We start from the raw sequence: 24,299 nt of genomic DNA on the forward strand, positions 1-24,299 counted from the left end.
CCGGCAGATATTTCTGCTTCAAGTACCCCTCAGGCCCACGGAGGAGACGGAGGAGGCGGTCCAGCATCCAGACGAGACGGTGGAGGAACGCGGCGAGTCCCGACCAGAGCCCAAGCCGAGAGTTCAAGGTCCGAGGTATCCGGAGGCCCACCTGTAACAGAAGTCCGAAGTTCGTCCGTCCGGCGTCCAAGCAGTCCCGTCCAGTCTGAGGCCTTCCGTTCTTGCTGCCCGGTGAGTACCGTTACTGGGGTAGTATCTAGACAGGGTCAATTTAATTGACTCTGGTCCGTGGGTTGGTGGTACACAGACCCACAAACGAAGTGTCCATTTCGGTGGATGCGGGTCCTGACGTGTCTCTTTATGAGACCGGTAAGTTTCGTACTGTTTCAGCAGTGCACCTAGTTCCTGTTCTAGTCAGTTCTGTTCTCGAGGAAATTCATGTATTCTGTGTTCCGTATTCCAGGTAGTATTCTGTTCGAACTGTTATTTTTAAATGTTCTTCATGTATTTTAATGTCGTGGTATGAATGGGGAATAAGTATCGTGTTTATTGTGTATTGTATTGTGTCTAGATTATAGTCCAGTCATGCCCTTGTTTTCTAAGTTACGCCAGTTAAAAACTAGAAAGGGTCTGCTGGAAGCAACAGTTCCAGTTCCGCCTAGGGACAGTCCAGGTCATTTTATGTATCAGAAGCATGGCATAAGTGCCATACTATATCTAGATTTATGGGTAGAGTACACCAAACAGTTGGAAGAAAAGTATAGATGGCCCGTATCGGGTACATGGGATGCCGAGTGCATCATGCGAGTAGAAGAGGCATTATGGAAAAAGAAAGCCAGACAGTCACAGAAAGATGCCATCGAGTTATGGCGCAAAGAAGCTCATAAAAGAACTGAAAAAGAAATCAGAAAGTCAGAATTAAGTAGAGAATCCTTAGAACGAGCACAAGAAAAAGAACTAATCGAGATAGGTGAACAAGTCAAAGCCGAACAGTCAGACAGACAGAGGCATGCCCTTATTAGGGGTATGTATCCTCTCCTTGCCGAGGGCTTGCCAAAAGCGACCCCAGAGGCATCCAGTAATTTCCCGCCACCATTAGTTCCGACCAAGCTACGTCACAAACAGACCGCAGCTGATATTTTTATTTTGTCCTATTTGGACGACACAGTCCCAGAATATGCAAATCCTGTTCGCGCTCCGCCAGTCCCTGTAAATCAGGCACTTCCCGCTCCTCCAGACACCGGAGTACCTGTTACGGTACCCCCGGTCCAGCCCGCCATACAAGTCCAGCCTACATTTCCGTTTCCCACTCTGCCAGGACGAAGAGCCTCAGTAGACGACTCTAGTTTAGGGGCCGCAGGGGGAGGTCCTCCTCAAACCCCGCCGCCACACAAGCGTTTAACGACAGCCGAATTACATATACAAGCATCACAGCGTACGCCCAGACATCAGACTGTAGCAGAAATAAGAAAATCCCTTGCCGAATGCGGCTATGATCCAGTCCCAAGCGAGGATAATATGGTTTTATATTCATTCCGCGTAAGAAAGGTGGCCGAGTATCTAGTCACCTTACCGAATATGAAAGAAGATCTAGACAGAATATATCGTTTCATCCGTACAGGGGATGATCCAGAAAGCATTGGCGAGGCCATGTCTCAAAGGAAAGCTGAGACCCAGCTCATGATATTAAAGTTTCTGATCAATTGTCTAATAAGAGAACAAGATTACCCGTCTAAAGATCCGGCTGAAATGAAAACCCTGACAAGGTGGAGTGATAATATAGCCGAGGGTAAGCACAAGACCGTCGGTGCTATGGAGAGTATGTACAAGAAAATCCGTAAAGAAATAATAAAGTTACACGAACAGCGTAAAGCAGCACAAGTAAGCGAGAAAGAAAGTAACTCTGATCCTGAAGAGTTAGACAACGAGAATCCCGACAGAATAGCGTATGTAGGAAAATCTAGATTTCCAGATCGCCATTTACGCCTAGAACACAAGTCTATTTTCCATCATCCAGCACCAGAACAAGGTTCTCTAGAACAAGTGTTTCAAGCTACCGATCACATTCTGAAATCACGAATCGGTTACAGTGAGTTGAGTACCATGCATGAACAAGAACTAGCCCGATCAGCAGTCCGATGGATTACTGATTCTACCACTTTTCCAGACGAAATAGTGGCACAAATGTTTCTGAAAATGCCCCCAGCCGAGCAACGACTGGTTACTCCGAATTCTGCCACACATGACTGCGTGGAAGTAGTTAACATTACGACAAAGCCAAGACAAGATCTGACAGATATTCCGTTACCAGACCCCGACCTGACACTTTATGTGGATGGTTCATGTATGAGAACAAGTACAGGTGAACTAGTCGCCGCTTATGCAGTGACTACTGACACTGAAGTTATTGAAACACACCGTATTGACACCCTGTCCGCTCAAGCAGCAGAGCTAGTTGCTCTGACACAAGCCTGCATACACGCCAAGAACTCGAAAGTTAATGTTTACACAGATTCACGCTACGCATTTGGAGTTGTACACGACTTCGGAGTGCTCTGGCAGGAGAGAGGTTTCATGACTTCTCATGGAACCAAGATTCAGCATGGTCTCCTTATTCAAGCTCTGTTAGATGCCATACATTTACCGACATCTATCGCTATCATGAAGTGCAAAGCAAATACGAAAGTTACTGACACTATTTCTCAAGGTAACGATCTAGCAGATCGCACAGCCAAGCTTACAGCACAGACTCCAGACATTCCAGTTAATCCGACACAGACACACACTCCAGATCCGACTACATGCATGACAGTTAAGGACCCTACTCAAGATGTCATAGATATCCAGTTACACGCTACTCCCGAAGAAATCAAGAAATGGTCCGAACAAGGAGGGGTCCAGACAGATCAAGGATGGTTAACGAAGGGTAGAGCCACATGGTTTCTCCCCGACTCTATGGTTCAAGTCATTATTAATACCGCACATAGTCCAGCACATTTAGGAGAAAAAGCTATGTTAGACAGTATCCAGAACATCTGGTTCAACAAGCATTTACGAGCTGCAGCCAAGCAGAAAGTCCGTACCTGTATGATATGTTGTCAGTTTAATCCAGGTAAAAGTGTCCCGGTGGAACAAGGTGGATTCCAGCCTCCTGACCACCCTTTTGAAGTCCTCCAGATGGATTATATTCAGATGGAGCGATGTCGAGGTTTCAAGTATGTCCTTGTAGTTGTATGCGCTTTGTCCAGGTGGACAGAAGCATATCCAGTCCCAGATTACACAGCCGCGACCACTGCCAAGCAGTTGGTTCGTGAGTTCTTCCCCCGTTATGGACTCCCTAGAGTCGTATATTCTGACAACGGCCAGCCATTGTCATCTGAGTTGATGAAGCATGTTTCCCTTTTGTTGGGGTACCAGTGGAAGTTTCATTGTGTACGCCATCCTGAAGCAGCCGGTCTCGTAGAGAGACATGACCAGACTCTGAAAATCCGTATTGCAAAAGTGTGTAAAGAGAAAGGTGTGGACTGGCTAGTAGCTCTGCCAGTTGCCTTGTTCTATATGCGCATGGTCGCACATTCCAGATCAGGTCTGTCCCCGTATGAGGTCGTTTTCGGCCGCCCCCCTAACATGTGGGGTACTCCTAGACCCCGAAGTATTACCGATGATTCAAGTAATATGCTGACAGATTACCTAGCTTCCTTGATGTCTGCCCTCAACTCTTGTCGTTCACAGGTTGCCGCCGCATTTCCAGACAATACCGAGGTGGCACCGCATGAAATCGTTCCAGGATCCATGGTCCTTGTCCGCAATTTTGACCGCTCAAGTCCGCTGGAGCCTCGCTGGAAGGAACCCCGACAGGTCCTCCTCGCCACCCGTACAGCCGTGAAGTTGGAGGGTCGCAAAGGCTGGGTGCACCTTTCACATATAAAAAAGTTTTATGGACTGAAACCCGTCTCAAAGAACATTTCCCAGGATTTGAAGGATTGCCAAAATATTGTTCTCAAGGACTGTCCCGCAAAAGACATTGCTACAAACCCTCCCCTGTTAGAGAAAACTCCGCAACAGGAGTATAAGTTGAAACTCCGGTCTAGTAAAATAAGTCAGCCAGTTTGATTGTCTAAGTCCTCCCCTAGGTGAAACGGTTAGACTGTTTCTGACATGTATAAAATAGACCCCCATAGTGAGAGAGTTAGTCAAAACTCTATTCGATGTATCGTTTTTCTATGTTTCATATTGTTTCTCAGCATTATGATTTCCTGCACCAGTTATGCATTTTTCTTGTATTTCCCAGTTCTTCATGTAAATAAGTCTGCTAATGCTACAGTAGAGCACACGTTTAGTGATCTGCCTCCTCATGAACTCTCTTACCGCCTCGCTATGAAAAATAATTCTTTCATCCGCATGTTACATTACTCCGTGTTCAAGAAGTCTTTATTCGATTGATTCATCATAAAAGACATAAATACAATTACACAAAAACATATAAAACCAGTATTAAATTATCAGCATCGAGTTGACTTCATACAGAACTATACAAAAATTTAAAATATTGACATGTATACCATATTATCACAATACATATAAAAGATGTAAGCAGTCTCCGCTGTATTGTGTTTAATAAACCTGCATCTAATCGCCCATGCCCACCCAAGAAACTTAGCAACCCCCACAACAATAACTGGATCCAGATTAGTTTTTAACAGTCTCAAGGCTTCAGCAGCTGATCTAGTACCTAGCAGTCTACATATTGGTATAAGCCACTTAGTTCTAGGGGCTGTGTATAGGGGGCACACATACAAAAGGTGAGAAAGACTTTCCCCTGTGCCCTGACAGTTAGCACAGAGCCCCAGACTGCCCGTTCCCCACTTTTTAGTGAAATCCCCCAAAGGGAGAGTACCACATCTGAATTGAAAAAAAAGTTTGCGGTCCAATGGTTTGGTGATGATTTCCCAATACCTTTCTAACCTTGGAGAATCTTTATGAACCATAAATTGGCCAGAAAGACTACTCGTACTCGTAATTAAGAATATGTTGTGCGTCACCCATTCCCAATAGCATTTTTTGAGCTCATTTTTTGATGGGAATTTAGCTGTCTCGGGCGAAAACCACAACTCGTTAAGGCCCAAAGATAGTAAGCTGGCCCTAAGATCTTTAAACCAACCAATTTTGGAGGCTCCAGGACTATTTTTTACCTCCAGGCAAGCTTCAGCGTAGTGGTGTAAATCAGGCGTTGTCCACAGGCGTCGCCAGAATGATAAGGGCCGATATTTAGCATAGTCAACCACCGAGTGGCAGCCCAAATCAAATAACAAAGGGAGTAAAGGAGTTGACTGGGGCAGACCTGTTGCCATCCTTATAAACCTATTTTGGGCATGTTTCAGGGAATCCAGATTACTTCCACCCCAGAGCTCTGCTCCATATAACACCGCTGACAGTACCTTCCCTCCATAGATCTTCATCAGCGGTGACATAGGCTTCGTAAATGACCCCTTGTGTTCCTTAATCAAGGCTCCGCCCAACTGCTGATGTTTCAGGGTCATGAGCTCAATCTGATGAGACCAACTAAGGGTGTCACTGAAAGTAACACCCAGATAGGTAAAGTTCTTGGTCTGCTCCAGGGGGGTGTCCCCCATAACAACCCTAGCGTTGACCTGCTTGTACCCCCTCATCACCATGAATTTGGTTTTGGCTACGTTCACCTCAAGCTCATGTTCGCTGCAGAAACTCTCAAACCTCGACAGTGCAAGCTGGAGGCCCTGTCGGGTTCGTGAAATCAGGAGAGTGTCGTCAGCGAACATGAGCAGGGGGATTTTCATGCCAGCCAAACTCGGAGCATCAGTGGGAAATCCGTCGAAGTACTTGGTAACTCTATTAATGTATAGAGAAAACAAGGTTGGTGCCAAAACGCATCCCTGTCTGACACCTTTCGACACAGGGAATTTCTTAGTCACCTCACCAGGTTTGCCCCATCTTACAAAGGCATAGGTCTCTGTGTGGAGATTAACTATAATGCGGACCAAAGAGGGAGGCATACCCATTTCTAGGAGGCTATTCCAGAGCCCAGCCCTCGGGACAAGGTCAAACGCAGACCGTAGGTCTACGAATGCCGCAAATAAGTTTCCTTTGCCCAGGGTGACCGTCTTCCAGTGTAAAAGCATGAAACGAAAAGCCTGGTCCAGGGTGCTTACGTGTGGTCTAAACCCAGCTTGGAGAGGAGTGAGTACATTAAATTCCTCAATCCATGCCTGGACCCTAGATAAGACAAGGCGAGAAACAATCTTCTGTACCGCATCAATAAGGCTGATCGGTCGGTAGTTGGAAGGAACCGACCGATCACCCTTCTTGAAGATGGGCAGAATCTCAGCACCAGCCCAAGAATCAGGAACCTTTGCACCCCTAGCCAAAGAGTTAGCCAAATACAGAAGATAAGGAACCCATAGGTCCCGATCCTCTTGGAAAATATCTGCTGGGATGCAGTCTGGGCCGGGCGCTTTGCCCCTAGGGATGGCATTCAAAACGTTTACAACCTCATTAGCAGAAAACACAAGGATGTCACTAGTCAGTGGCCAGCCAATGGGAGCAACCCCCACCCTAACACACCTAAACTGTTCCTCGAAATATGACACCCAAGCACAAGGGTCAACAGAAGCAGGACTAGGACGATCGTCCTGGGACTGTCCCCACTTGAGGAGGTGCCAAAATTGCGTGAGGTTCCTAGAGCCGCAGGCATCAACAAGGAGAGCCCAGCGCTCATCATCCCATGCGGCTTTAGCCCTCCGTTTAGCTTGGTTATAAGCCTTCCTGCTGGATTTAATAAGGGCTGGATTCCTAGATTTTAATGCCTTAAACAAGATTGAGTGGGAATTGGCACAATTATCATCAAACCAGTTCACAGGCTTCCTCGTCTTACCTAAGCCCTTTTTAGCTACAATTTTGACGAATAGTTCCTTTAGGGATGCAAACAGGCTTGCATGAACGTCTAAAATATTAGGATATGTCTGATTCGAATCATGAACGTCTAAAATATTAGGATATGTCTGATTCGAATCGTTACATTACTCACACCAGACCAGCAATGCCACTAATTGTTGGGTGTGTGGTCGACTCCCCCCTTTCCAGATACCGAAGGGAGTTCTGCCACTTTTTCCTTATCCGTTTTCACATAATGGTTCGTGTGGAGCATGGTCCACGTTAACGTCATCCTCAACAGATATGTCTTTTCTTAACAGTACATGTTTTCCAGACAAGCAAGGTCTCCCCCACAGAACCGGGTTAGATCTAGAAAATGAAGTGTATAATTTAGGTAACTATTCTTCGAATTTCATGGTCCTGAATGTTCAGTCTGATACTACTCCAGACTTACCTGCTATTTCAGTACTACCAGTTAAAGGCGAATTATGTGTCCGAAATAATGGTTCCGTACATGTAGGACATAGTGATTGTACTACTATTGTCAAGTATAGTGACAGTGGGAAATCTATTTTCAAAGCTTCACGTCATTCTTATTTTATTTGTGGTCAAACTGCATATGTTCGTCTGCCCCTCGATTGGGAGGGAACCTGTTACATTGCCTTCCTACTGCCACCAGTTTTTCTAGCCCCACCTGATTATCATAGAAACACACATCTAGTACACATTAGACATAGAAGGGAGTCCCCAATTGTCGATTATACGGAAACTGCTCTAGAACAGTATACAGATTTCAACAGAGGTTTCTTTTTCTTTATAGGACCTATCCAGAATAGTAAGCTAATCCGTAGGTTAACCAGAACCCTCGAAGCTGTAGTAAATGAGACTGCCTCTGCTCTAGGTAACTTAACTGAAGAGCAATCTGCTATGAGATTTGTCGTTTTACAGAATCGTCTCGTCCTTGACGTCATACTGGCCGATAGGGGCGGGGCCTGTAGAGTCATCGGATCTAGTTGCTGCATTTTCATTCCAAATAACGCGCCGTCTGTTTATTCAGCTATAACCAGACTCCATAAAATTGCCCATCTGTTACACCAAGATCCAGGCACCTGGACATGGTCCGGTTGGTTCTGGAATATAATTTCCGCCTGGGGATGGAAAGTCTTGTCCTTTCTAGGTATTGCAGTAGCGATCATATTCAGCTGCTGCCTCTGTATACAATGTGGCCCTGCGATTTGCGGCATTTGTGCTACCTCTTGTATTCCTAGTCCCAAGCCCCGTTCTAAATCCCGTTCCAGGATAATTCGAGACGAGCAAATGATACTGTATGAAATGATAGATGGTATCATGAATATTGATGTTTCCTGATGGAAACGTAGTGACAAGGAGGGAATGTGGAAAAGTAAATTTTGCCATGTTCTGTGTCCCTACGTGTCATCCATCATATGTTATGTGTGCATGATTAAATATGCATATGCATTCCCTATGTTCGATTAATGACGCAATTACAGTTGTGTCCACCTCTAGTATGCCAGTTTCCAGTTCTCGTGAATACTACGAATATCAGGCCTATGTAAAGCTACGTTGCCACGTTTCTCAGTGTGCACGTTATTCTATTGAAAAGTCCCCGTTTCTAGGCCTCAAAAGGGCCTGGACACAAGATTCAGCTCCTGTCTCATGAAGCCTCGCTGAGGAGCGATACAGCCCCCACCTGTATCCTCGACCCTTCACTTACTTCCTGCCTCGCAGTGCCCGGCTCACCCTGGCTCTGCCTCTGAGTCTGCCAAGAATATGTTATGATTCCAGTTATCAGTTCAGTCCTCCTTCTCTGCATTCCTAAAGCTACTGAATCGCATCGATAGTTTCCGTCATTGTCTAGCCTTCACGTCTCCACGTTAGAGAAATACTGCATTTAATGGTCATTTAATATTCTTCATCACGCACTACATGTAGAATAATGCATGGTCCAGCCCTAGAATCAAGTTAGCCTTTCCCCTCCTGACTTCTAGTTTATATCAACATGTTCTCTAAACATCAGATACTAGATACTGTTTAGGTACATGTCGCCCTGACTCTCCAGACTTCAGTCTCTGCTCCTAGCACAGAGTTCATAGCCCCCAGCTTCTCCTAGTAACACGTCATTGCTAGTTTGCGCGCACCATCAGGTTAGAGGTCCCGGCTCCTCAGGTAGCCCCCTCCATGGTTTCCGCCCCATTCATGACATATTCTGTTACGTTTGCATCACATGTCTATGTATACGCCCTGTTACACCTCTTTTCACCCTTATCTTTCGCGACTGCTACGCGTCACGTCTTTTGCTCCACCCACTGCTACGCCTATTGCAATGTAATGCTATGTGTTTGCGTTATATATATATATGCTCATGCACTGTTATTAAAAGGTTACTTCCCCTTGTCCCGATCCTGACCCCGGCAGCGCTGCTGGGCCTTACCATCCTGTTCCTGTCCTTTATGCTGTAATAAACCTGCAAACTCCTACTACCTCGAATCTTGACTCTTATTTATTGAGCTATCTGTTATTCATTTATTCATTCAAAAATAGGGTATTATTTATTTATTTACCACAAAACCATAATAATTTCCTATTCTAACTCCAAATCCAACATAACTCAAGGAAAGTGCTGGACAGTAAACCATAATAATTTCCTATTCTAACTCCAAATCTAACATAACTCAGTGAAAGTGCTGGACAGTAAACATAATAATTTACTATTCTAACTCCAAATCCAACATAACTCAGGGAAAGTGCTGGACAGTAAACCATAATAATTTACTATTCTAACTCCAAATCCAGCATAACTCAGGGAAAGAGCTGGACAGTAAACCCTAATACTTTACTATTCTAACTCCAAATCTAACATAACTCAGGGAAAGTGCTGGACAGTAAACCATATTAATTTACTATTCTAACTGCAAATCCAACATAACTCAGGGAAAGTGCTGGACAGTAAACCATAATAATTTACTATTCTACCTCCAAATCCAGCATAACTCAAGGAAAGTGCTGGACAGTAAACCATAATAATTTACTATTCTAACTCCAAATCTAACATAACTCAGTGAAAGTGCTGGACAGTAAACATAATAATTTACTATTCTAACTCCAAATCCAACATAACTCAGGGAAAGTGCTGGACAGTAAACCATAATAAGTAACTATTCTAACTCCAAATCTAACATAACTCAGGGAAAGTGCTGGTCTGTAAACCATAATAATTTACTATTCTAATTCCAAATCTAACATAACTCAGGGAAAGTGCTGGACAGTAAACCATAACAATTTACTATTCTAACTCCAAATCCAACATAACTCAGGGAAAGAGCTGGACAGTAAACCCTAATACTTTACTATTCTAACTCCAAATCTAACATAACTCAGGGAAAGTGCTGGACAGTAAACCATATTAATTTACTATTCTAACTGCTAATCCAACATAACTCAGGGAAAGTGCTGGACAGTAAACCATAATAATTTCCTATTCTAACTCCAAATCCAAAATAACTCAAGGAAAGTGCTGGACAGTAAACCATAATAATTTACTATTCTAACTCCAAATCTAACATAACTCAGTGAAAGTGCTGGACAGTAAACATAATAATTTACTATTCTAACTCCAAATCCAACATAACTCAGGGAAAGTGCTGGACAGTAAACCATAATAATTTACTATTCTAACTCCAAATCTAACATAACTCAGGGAAAGTGCTGGACAGTAAACCATAATAATTTCCTATTCTAACTCCAAATCCAAAATAACTCAAGGAAAGTGCTGGACAGTAAACCATAATAATTTACTATTCTAACTCCAAATCTAACATAACTCAGTGAAAGTGCTGGACAGTAAACATAATAATTTACTATTATAACTCCAAATCCAACATAACTCAGGGAAAGTGCTGGACAGTAAACCATAATAATTTACTATTCTAACTCCAAATCCAGCATAACTCAGGGAAAGAGCTGGACAGTAAACCCTAATACTTTACTATTCTAACTCCAAATCTAACATAACTCAGGGAAAGTGCTGGACAGTAAACCATATTAATTTACTATTCTAACTGCAAATCCAACATAACTCAGGGAAAGTGCTGGACAGTAAACCATAATAATTTACTATTCTACCTCCAAATCCAACATAACTCAAGGAAAGTGCTGGACAGTAAACCATAATAATTTACTATTCTAACTCCAAATCCAACATAACTCAGGGAAAGTGCTGGACAGTAAACCATAATAATTTACTATTCTAACTCCAAATCTAACATAACTCAGTGAAAGTGCTGGACAGTAAACATAATAATTTACTATTCTAACTCCAAATCCAACATAACTCAGGGAAAGTGCTGGACAGTAAACCATAATAAGTAACTATTCTAACTCCAAATCTAACATAACTCAGGGAAAGTGCTGGTCTGTAAACCATAATAATTTCCTATTCTAACTCCAAATCCAACATAACTCAAGGAAAGTGCTGGACAGTAAACCATAATAATTTACTATTCTAACTCCAAATCTAACATAACTCAGTGAAAGTGCTGGACAGTAAACATAATAATTTACTATTCTAACTCCAAATCCAACATAACTCAGGGAAAGTGCTGGACAGTAAACCATAATAATTTACTATTCTAACTCCAAATCCAACATAACTCAGGGAAAGTGCTGGACAGTAAACCATAATAATTTACTATTCTAACTCCAAATCTAACATAACTCAGGGAAAGTGCTGGAGAGTAAACCATAATAATTTACTATTCTAACTCCAAAACCAAAATAACTCAGGGAAAGTGCTGGACAGTAAACCATAATAATTTACTATTCTAACTCCAAATCTAACATAACTCAGGGAAAGTGCTGGACAGTAAACCATAATAATGTACTATTCTAACTCCAAATCTAACATAACCCAGTGAAAGTGCTGGACAGTAAACCATAATAATTTACTATTCTAACTCCAAATCTAACATAACTCAGGGAAAGTGCTGGACAGTAAAACATAATAATTTACTATTCTAACTCCAAATCTAACATAACTCAGAGAAAGTGCTGGACAGTAAACATAATAATTTACTATTCCTACTCCAAATCCAACATAACTCAGGGAAAGTGCTGGACAGTAAACCATAATAATTTAGAATTCTGACTCCAAATCCAACATAACTCAGGGAAAGTGCTGGACAGTAAACCATAATAATTTACTATTCTAACTCCAAATCTAACATAACTCAGTGAACGTGCTGGACAGTAAACATAATAATTTACTATTCTAACTCCAAATCCAACATAACTCAGGGAAAGTGCTGGACAGTAAACCATAATAAGTAACTATTCTAACTCCAAATCTAACATAACTCAGGGAAAGTGCTGTTCTGTAAACCATAATAATTTACTATTCTAATTCCAAATCTAACATAACTCATGGAAAGTGCTGGACAGTAAACCATAATAATTTACTATTCTAACTCCAAATCCAACATAACTCAGGGAAAGTGCTGGACAGTAAACCATAATAATTTACTATACTAACTCCAAATCCAACATAACTCAGGGAAAGAGCTGGACAGTAAACCCTAATACTTTACTATTCTAACTCCAAATCTAACATAACTCAGGGAAAGTGCTGGACAGTAAACCATATTAATATACTATTCTAACTGCAAATCCAACATAACTCAGGGAAAGTGCTGGACAGTAAACCATAATAATTTCCTATTCTAACTCCAAATCCAACATAACTCAAGGAAAGTGCTGGACAGTAAACCATAATAATTAAGAATTCTGACTCCAAATCCAACATAACTCAGGGAAAGTGCTGGACAGTAAACCATAATAATTTACTATTCTAACTCCAAATCTAACATAACTCAGTGAACGTGCTGGACAGTAAACATAATAATTTACTATTCTAACTCCAAATCCAACATAACTCAGGGAAAGTGCTGTTCTGTAAACCATAATAAGTAACTATTCTAACTCCAAATCTAACATAACTCAGGGAAAGTGCTGTTCTGTAAACCATAATAATTTACTATTCTAATTCCAAATCTAACATAACTCATGGAAAGTGCTGGACAGTAAACCATAATAATTTACTATTCTAACTCCAAATCCAACATAACTCAGGGAAAGTGCTGGACAGTAAACCATAATAATTTACTATACTAACTCCAAATCCAACATAACTCAGGGAAAGAGCTGGACAGTAAACCCTAATACTTTACTATTCTAACTCCAAATCTAACATAACTCAGGGAAAGTGCTGGACAGTAAACCATATTAATATACTATTCTAACTGCAAATCCAACATAACTCAGGGAAAGTGCTGGACAGTAAACCATAATAATTTACTATTCTAACTCCAAAACCAAAATAACGCAGGGAAAGTGCTGGACAGTAAACCATAATAATTTACTATTCTAACTCCAAATCTAACATAACCCAGGGAAAGTGCTGGACAGTAAACCATAATAATGTACTATTCTAACTCCAAATCTAACATAACCCAGTGAAAGTGCTGGACGGTAAACCATAATAATTTACTATTCTAACTCCAAATCTAACATAAGGAAAGTGCTGGACAGTAAACCATATTAATTTACTATTCTAACTGCAAATCCAACATAACTCAGGGAAAGTGCTGGACAGTAAACCATAATAATTTCCTATTCTAACTCCAAATCCAACATAACTCAAGGAAAGTGCTGGACAGTAAACCATAATAATTTACTATTCTAACTCCAAATCCAACATAACTCAGGGAAAGAGCTGGACAGTAAACCCTAATACTTTACTATTCTAACTCCAAATCTAACATAACTCAGGGAAAGTGCTGGACAGTAAACCATATTAATTTACTATTCTAACTGCAAATCCAACATAACTCAGGGAAAGTGCTGGACAGTAAACCATAATAATTTACTATTCTAACTCCAAATCCAACATAACTCAGGGAAAGTGCTGGACAGTAAACCATAATAATTTACTATTCTAACTCCAAATCCAACATAACTCAGGGAAAGAGCTGGACAGTAAACCCTAATACTTTACTATTCTAACTCCAAATCTAACATAACTCAGGGAAAGTGCTGGACAGTAAACCATATTAATATACTATTCTAACTGCAAATCCAACATAACTCAGGGAAAGTGCTGGACAGTAAACCATAATAATTTCCTATTCTAACTCCAAATCCAACATAACTCAAGGAAAGTGCTGGACAGTAAACCATAATGATTTACTATTCTAACTCCAAATCTAACATAACTCAGTGAAAGTGCTGGACAGTAAACATAATAATTTACTATTCTAACTCCAAATCCAACATAACTCAGGGAAAGTGCTGGACAGTAAACCATAATAATTTACTATTCTAACTCCAAATCTAACATAACTCAGGGAAAGTGCTGGACAGTAAACCATAATAATTTACTATTCTAACTCCAAAACCAAAATAACGCAGGGAAAGTGCTGGACAGTAAACCATAATAATTTACTATTCTAACTCCAAATCTAACATAACCCAGGGAAAGTGCTGGACAGTAAACCATAGTAATGTACTATTCTAACTCCAAATCTAACATAACCCAGTGAAAGTGCTGGACGGTAAACCATAATAATTTACTATTCTAACTCCAAATCTAACATAAGGAAAGTGCTGGACAGTAAACCATATTAATTTACTATTCTAACTGCAAATCCAACATAACTCAGGGAAAGTGCTGGACAGTAAACCATAATAATTTCCTATTCTAACTCCAAATCCAACATAACTCAAGGAAAGTGCTGGACAGTAAACCATAATAATTTACTATTCTAACTCCAAATCTAACATAACTCAGTGAAAGTGCTGGACAGTAAACATAATAATTTACTATTCTAACTCCAAATCCAACATAACTCAGGGAAAGTGCTGGGCAGTAAACCATAATAATTTACTATTCTAACTCCAAATCCAACATAACTCAGGGAAAGTGCTGGACAGTAAACCATAATAATTTACTATTCTAACTCCAAATCTAACATAACTCAGGGAAAGTGCTGGACAGTAAACCATAATAATTTACTATTCTAACTCCAAAACCAAAATAACTCAGGGAAAGTGCTGGACAGTAAACCATAATAATTTACTATTCTAACTCCAAATCTAACATAACTCAGGGAAAGTGCTGGACAGTAAACCATAATAATGTACTATTCTAACTCCAAATCTAACATAACCCAGTGAAAGTGCTGGACAGTAAACCATAATAATTTACTATTCTAACTCCAAATCTAACATAACTCAGGGATATTGCTGGACAGTAAACCATAATAATTTACTATTCTAACTCCAAATCTAACATAACTCAGGGAAAGTGCTGGACAGTAAAACATAATAATTTACTATTCTAACTCCAAATCTAACATAACTCAGAGAAAGTGCTGGACAGTAAACATAATAATTTACTATTCTAACTCCAAATCCAACATAACTCAGGGAAAGTGCTGGACAGTAAACCATAATAATTTAGAATTCTGACTCCAAATCCAACATAACTCAGGGAAAGTGCTGGACAGTAAACCATAATAATTTACTATTCTAACTCCAAATCTAACATAACTCAGGGAAAGTGCTGGACAGTCAACCATAATAATTTACTATTCTAACTCCAAATCCAACATAACTCAGGGAAAGAGCTGGACAGTAAACCCTAATACTTTACTATTCTAACTCCAAATCTAACATAACTCAGGGAAAGTGCTGGACAGTAAACCATATTAATTTACTATTCTAACTGCAAATCCAACATAACTCAGGGAAAGTGCTGGACAGTAAACCATAATAATTTCCTATTCTAACTCCAAATCCAACATAACTCAGTGAAAGTGCTGGACAGTAAACATAATAATTTACTATTCTAACTCCAAATCCAACATAACTCAGGGAAAGTGCTGGACAGTAAACCATAATAATTTACTATTCTAACTCCAAATCCAGCATAACTCAGGGAAAGAGCTGGACAGTAAACCCTAATACTTTACTATTCTAACTCCAAATCTAACATAACTCAGGGAAAGTGCTGGACAGTAAACCATATTAATTTACTATTCTAACTGCAAATCCAACATAACTCAGGGAAAGTGCTGGACAGTAAACCATAATAATTTACTATTCTACCTCCAAATCCAACATAACTCAAGGAAAGTGCTGGACAGTAAACCATAATAATTTACTATTCTAACTCCAAATCCAACATAACTCAGGGAAAGTGCTGGACAGTAAACGATAATAATTTACTATTCTAACTCCAAATCTAACATAACTCAGGGAAAGTGCTGGACAGTAAACCATATTAATATACTATTCTAACTGCAAATCCAACATAACTCAGGGAAAGTGCTGGACAGTAAACCATAATAATTTACTATTCTAACTCCAAAACCAAAATAACGCAGGGAAAGTGCTGGACAGTAAACCATAATAATTTACTATTCTAACTCCAAATCTAACATAACCCAGGGAAAGTGCTGGACAGTAAACCATAATAATGTACTATTCTAACTCCAAATCTAACATAACCCAGTGAAAGTGCTGGACGGTAAACCATAATAATTTACTATTCTAACTCCAAATCTAACATAAGGAAAGTGCTGGACAGTAAACCATATTAATTTACTATTCTAACTGCAAATCCAACATAACTCAGGGAAAGTGCTGGACAGTAAACCATAATAATTTCCTATTCTAACTCCAAATCCAACATAACTCAAGGAAAGTGCTGGACAGTAAACCATAATAATTTACTATTCTAACTCCAAATCCAACATAACTCAGGGAAAGAGCTGGACAGTAAACCCTAATACTTTACTATTCTAACTCCAAATCTAACATAACTCAGGGAAAGTGCTGGACAGTAAACCATATTAATTTACTATTCTAACTGCAAATCCAACATAACTCAGGGAAAGTGCTGGACAGTAAACCATAATAATTTACTATTCTAACTCCAAATCCAACATAACTCAGGGAAAGTGCTGGACAGTAAACCATAATAATTTACTATTCTAACTCCAAATCCAACATAACTCAGGGAAAGAGCTGGACAGTAAACCCTAATACTTTACTATTCTAACTCCAAATCTAACATAACTCAGGGAAAGTGCTGGACAGTAAACCATATTAATATACTATTCTAACTGCAAATCCAACATAACTCAGGGAAAGTGCTGGACAGTAAACCATAATAATTTCCTATTCTAACTCCAAATCCAACATAACTCAAGGAAAGTGCTGGACAGTAAACCATAATGATTTACTATTCTAACTCCAAATCTAACATAACTCAGTGAAAGTGCTGGACAGTAAACATAATAATTTACTATTCTAACTCCAAATCCAACATAACTCAGGGAAAGTGCTGGACAGTAAACCATAATAATTTACTATTCTAACTCCAAATCTAACATAACTCAGGGAAAGTGCTGGACAGTAAACCATAATAATTTACTATTCTAACTCCAAAACCAAAATAACGCAGGGAAAGTGCTGGACAGTAAACCATAATAATTTACTATTCTAACTCCAAATCTAACATAACCCAGGGAAAGTGCTGGACAGTAAACCATAGTAATGTACTATTCTAACTCCAAATCTAACATAACCCAGTGAAAGTGCTGGACGGTAAACCATAATAATTTACTATTCTAACTCCAAATCTAACATAAGGAAAGTGCTGGACAGTAAACCATATTAATTTACTATTCTAACTGCAAATCCAACATAACTCAGGGAAAGTGCTGGACAGTAAACCATAATAATTTCCTATTCTAACTCCAAATCCAACATAACTCAAGGAAAGTGCTGGACAGTAAACCATAATAATTTACTATTCTAACTCCAAATCTAACATAACTCAGTGAAAGTGCTGGACAGTAAACATAATAATTTACTATTCTAACTCCAAATCCAACATAACTCAGGGAAAGTGCTGGGCAGTAAACCATAATAATTTACTATTCTAACTCCAAATCCAACATAACTCAGGGAAAGTGCTGGACAGTAAACCATAATAATTTACTATTCTAACTCCAAATCTAACATAACTCAGGGAAAGTGCTGGACAGTAAACCATAATAATTTACTATTCTAACTCCAAAACCAAAATAACTCAGGGAAAGTGCTGGACAGTAAACCATAATAATTTACTATTCTAACTCCAAATCTAACATAACTCAGGGAAAGTGCTGGACAGTAAACCATAATAATGTACTATTCTAACTCCAAATCTAACATAACCCAGTGAAAGTGCTGGACAGTAAACCATAATAATTTACTATTCTAACTCCAAATCTAACATAACTCAGGGATATTGCTGGACAGTAAACCATAATAATTTACTATTCTAACTCCAAATCTAACATAACTCAGGGAAAGTGCTGGACAGTAAAACATAATAATTTACTATTCTAACTCCAAATCTAACATAACTCAGAGAAAGTGCTGGACAGTAAACATAATAATTTACTATTCTAACTCCAAATCCAACATAACTCAGGGAAAGTGCTGGACAGTAAACCATAATAATTTAGAATTCTGACTCCAAATCCAACATAACTCAGGGAAAGTGCTGGACAGTAAACCATAATAATTTACTATTCTAACTCCAAATCTAACATAACTCAGGGAAAGTGCTGGACAGTCAACCATAATAATTTACTATTCTAACTCCAAATCCAACATAACTCAGGGAAAGAGCTGGACAGTAAACCCTAATACTTTACTATTCTAACTCCAAATCTAACATAACTCAGGGAAAGTGCTGGACAGTAAACCATATTAATTTACTATTCTAACTGCAAATCCAACATAACTCAGGGAAAGTGCTGGACAGTAAACCATAATAATTTCCTATTCTAACTCCAAATCCAACATAACTCAGTGAAAGTGCTGGACAGTAAACATAATAATTTACTATTCTAACTCCAAATCCAACATAACTCAGGGAAAGTGCTGGACAGTAAACCATAATAATTTACTATTCTAACTCCAAATCCAGCATAACTCAGGGAAAGAGCTGGACAGTAAACCCTAATACTTTACTATTCTAACTCCAAATCTAACATAACTCAGGGAAAGTGCTGGACAGTAAACCATATTAATTTACTATTCTAACTGCAAATCCAACATAACTCAGGGAAAGTGCTGGACAGTAAACCATAATAATTTACTATTCTACCTCCAAATCCAACATAACTCAAGGAAAGTGCTGGACAGTAAACCATAATAATTTACTATTCTAACTCCAAATCCAACATAACTCAGGGAAAGTGCTGGACAGTAAACGATAATAATTTACTATTCTAACTCCAAATCCAACATAACTCAAGGAAAGTGCTGGACAGTAAACCATAATAATTTACTATTCTAACTCCAAATCTAACATAACTCAGTGAAAGTGCTGGACAGTAAACATAATAATTTACTATTCTAACTCCAAATCCAACATAACTCAGGGAAAGTGCTGGACAGTAAACCATAATAATTTACTATTCTAACTCCAAATCCAACATAACTCAGGGAAAGTGCTGGACAGTAAACCATAATAATTTACTATTCTAACTCCAAATCTAACATAACTCAGGGAAAGTGCTGGACAGTAAACCATAATAATTTACTATTCTAACTCCAAAACCAAAATAACTCAGGGAAAGTGCTGGACAATAAACCATAATAATGTACTATTCTAACTCCAAATCTAACATAACTCAGGGAAAGTGCTGGACAGTAAACCATAATAATGTACTATTCTAACTCCAAATCTAACATAACCCAGTGAAAGTGCTGGACAGTAAACCATAATAATTTACTATTCTAACTCCAAATCTAACATAACTCAGGGAAAGTGCTGGACAGTAAACCATAATAATTTACTATTCTAACTCCAAATCTAACATAACTCAGGGAAAGTGCTGGACAGTAAAACATAATAATTTACTATTCTAACTCCAAATCTAACATAACTCAGAGAAAGTGCTGGACAGTAAACATAATAATTTACTATTCTAACTCCAAATCCAACATAACTCAGGGAAAGTGCTGGACAGTAAACCATAATAATTTAGTATTCTGACTCCAAATCCAACATAACTCAGGGAAAGTGCTGGACAGTAAACCATAATCATTTACTATTCTAACTCCAAATCTAACATAACTCAGGGAAAGTGCTGGACAGTAAACCATAATAATTTACTATTCTAACTCCAAATCCAACATAACTCAGGGAAAGTGCTGGACAGTAAACCATAATAATTTACTATTCTAACTCCAAATCTAACATAACTCAGGGAAAGTGCTGGACAGTAAACCATAATAATTTACTATTCTAACTCCAAATCTAACATAACTCAGTGAAAGTGCTGGACAGTAAACCATAATAATTTACTATTCTAGCTCCAAATCTAACATAACTCAGGGAAAGTGCTGGACAGTAAACCATAATAATTTACAATTATAACTCCAAATCCAACATAACTCAGGGAAAGTGCTGGACAGTAAACCATAATAATTTACAATTCTAACTCCAAATCTAACATAACTCAAGGAAAGTGCTGGACAGTAAACCATAATAATTTACTATTCTAACTTCAAGACCAACATAATTCAAATAAAATGCTGGACAGTACAAATAATCATTTTTGAAATGTTTGAATTTAAAAATAAATTTTAAAAATTTCTAAATTAAATAATTTATTTCCTTCAAATTTTTTTTAAATTTACAAATTTCAACATACATTTTGGTTATTACTAACAACTCTTATCCCCTATAATCCAAAAAATCCACACCTAAAATATTTACACATTTTATAATATATAATTATTTGAATTTGTAAAAAATACTTACATTCACATTTTAAATTTTAAATTACAATTTCATTTCCATAAAATTTTAAATGTATAATAAAATTTCAAAACATTTAATAAATTAATACCCACCCTTATCCCCTATAAACCCAACAACCCACTCTACAACATTTACAAATTTTAGAAAATATAAAATTTAAAAATATATTACATCATTTCTAATGTAAAATTAAAAATTTCGAATTTAAATATTATTTTACCTAAAAATTGTAAAATTTATAAAATGTTCGCACACATTTTAAAATTACTACCCACCCTTATCCCCTATAAAACCAACAACCCGCTCCTAAAATATTTACCCATTTTATAATACTTTTAAACTACTAATATATTTATTTATTTCAAATTTCAAATTTAAATTTTCGAATTTTGAATTTTTTTAAAAATAATTTAATTTTTTTTTTAAATTTTTAACACAAATTTTTAAATTTACTACCAACCCTTATCCCATATATAACAAACAACTTTTAAAACTGTGTGAATTTTCACAACCTAATTAAAATACACATGTGCGAGCCAATGCCTCCAGCACCCCGATAATCTTTAGATTTTGCGGACATTAAATAAGCCATCTGCAGACAGAAAAGAAATGGAAGAAAAACAGAGCTCAAAGTAACCTCTTGACGCTAAAGTCTCTGTTAAACTTGCAGACTGCTTTTCACTTCAGCCAATGTAAAGTACTATACCAACACCATAAAAGAAGCTACCAACAGAAGCAGAACGCTTTACATAATTATCAAGGATATCATCCACCTCCAGCCATATCCACCTATTCCTCATTCCACAGAAAAGTGCAATGCCATCAACATTTTCTTCACTGAAACAGTACAGCGATTCCAAGAGCACTTTGAAAATACCAAGCCAGCTGTATCTCTTAGGCCCATCCCTTCCCGTAGATTCCTAAAATGGTCATTAATCAGAGCCTTATCTATTGCAGATCTTGCTGACATACTGAACTCCCGCAAACTACTTCTTACAAAGACATCTTACACAGTCCTTAATTAAAGCTATACCTGGGGTCGCTCTCATCCCCTTGTGTATTACTGTCAATGCCATTGCCACCTCAAGGCATCTTCCCAGAAGCTTAGAAGGCAGACCAGATCCACCCATTCCTAAAGAAACATACACTAGACCCTAATGACCTCACCAACTACTGACCCAATCACTTACCCATCTTTAATTGGCAAGGTAATTGAAAAAGCAGTCTATGTTCAACTCAAATATCATATGAAGGCTAACCATATTTTGCCCAATTACCCAATCGCTACCTTACACATTGTAGACGATGCCCTACTGACCACAGATGATGACCATTGCCTCCTGATATAGGTGGACCTCTCAGCTCCCTTCAGACCCGCCAATCATCACACCCTCATATGCACCCTGGAGTATCAAATGGGTTTCACTGGAAATGTCCTTCACTGATTCATCATCTATCTTTTCGTCAACATTAGTTTACCCAAACGTCTTTCTCCATGTCCCAAAAGCTACACTTCACCTGCAGAGTCTGCATGGGTCCCATTCTGTTCCCTGTAATCTTCAAAATGTAGTCATTTGTTGCTCTACTCACAGGAAACAGTGTCAAGATTCACCTCTATGCCAATGATACAAAACTGTATAAAAATTCTTCTTTGCTATGAACATCCAGTACCTAAAAACCTGGCTGCACATCATCCAAATCGGAATGTCTAGCACCTACCTAAAGCTCAACCCAACCACGACAGAATTACTACTATTTACCGAGAAAAACAAAGCAAAAGCATTACAAGCCTGGCTCAATTTAATTAAACCTTGATTGCTTCAAACCTCATTTTTCACAGGATGCCAAGTCACTTGGATTAACCTTGGACTTCAACCTCACCCCTAAGAAATACATTGCCAAAAAAGACTGCCTGGTATCAGGTGTCTCTTCTAAAGATAGGTAAACAGGTTCAACAAATGACTTGAGAATTGCTGTTCAAGACCACATTCTCACCCTATCTGAATGATGGAAACACCCTACTCCATGACCTCCCAGAGTCCTCACTGGCATCCATCACACTACAGCACATCTCATCCAGAGTCTGACAAAACATAATAATATTTTCTCCAACCTGATGGATGTCCATTGGCTCTCATTGCCCACCGGCAACATCTTCATAACCAGTTGGATAATTTAGAAAGCAATCATGACTAGCACTTGCAGACAAGCTTATCATCTTTGTAGTTCTTGGCACACTCACACATAGGATACCATATGTTTACAGACTAAAAAGTGCAAAAACCGACAGAATGAGGCAGCAGGATTTTTCCATCTACTCACCCAGGATCTGGAACAGCATCCCCTTATCCCAATGTTGCTTCAATATTAGAAAGACTTGAGGACACATCTCTTCAAAGAACATTACATCACAATGCACTAACAGTACATAAATCATCTACCACTACTATCACTTGTTGACCTTGTGCTTTTCTTTGAGCATGCACAGTCCACTGCTGGCTTTTTGGCTAAGTTTGCACTGTAGGAATATCAAATACATATAAGGCAGTGCTTAATTTGAAGCTAAGCTTTCAGGTGGGTGCTTGGCACCGGCACTTAAGTGTCAAAACAGGTGCTTGTGACAGTCTGCCACATGGTGGCGGTGTCCGACTAATTTAGAGATGAACACAACAACAGTTGTTTATTAAATCAATATAGATTGAAAAGAACTATTGCCTGCTGCCTAAGCCATTCTCATAGCATTGGGGGTCTGGAATAGTCTGAATTGTCACACTTCTAAGAGTGTGATGGTTAGTAGTTGTGTTGGTACTATTATTGGCAGTGCTGGCTGAAGCAATGTGAAGTGGAAGCTGCAGTGGTCTCCTGACAACAGCTGTAGCACTTTTTTTGTTGCAAACTAAGCACTGATGCCAGGTAAGGCCTTAGAGAGAAAGTTTTGTCACTCTGTCTCACCACCATTTGGGTTTTGAGGATGGATGCATTAGACCATGTATCATACCATTTTCAGGTATTATGTGTTGAACTCAATGTCTTGCAGTGCAGGATTGCACAACTCTGCACATTTGGAATTCACCAAACCTTGTGAAGGGCCGAGAGGATGTATATTCTCCTAAATGTGGTTTTGGGCATTTCTTTCAAAAGCAATGACCTTGATAGACTTTGTATTCTTAGGACTGTCTTAGTTTTGTGTCATAAATTGGCTATTTGTTAATCATGCTGGGGCATTTAGTATTTTCTAAATCTATTGTAAATCTATCTCAAATGCGAATTCTTTTTCTATGATTTTAATTATGGCAAGTCTGAGAAAGAAAAATATTTTAATATTCTAAGTATTTCAATGCCATACATTTGCTCTGCTGTTAGATCACAAATATTTCTCCGAATTTTAGCAGTCTGAGGTTCCGTGAATTCTGAACCAGTTTCATAAAGGTCATGGTTTCGTTACGAATTTGACATTAGCAAACCGTAACTAGTTAGTACGACAAGT

This window comes from Lissotriton helveticus, chromosome 4_1, assembly GCF_964261635.1.
Source record: "Lissotriton helveticus chromosome 4_1, aLisHel1.1, whole genome shotgun sequence".
Taxonomy (NCBI): Eukaryota; Metazoa; Chordata; class Amphibia; order Caudata; family Salamandridae; genus Lissotriton; species Lissotriton helveticus.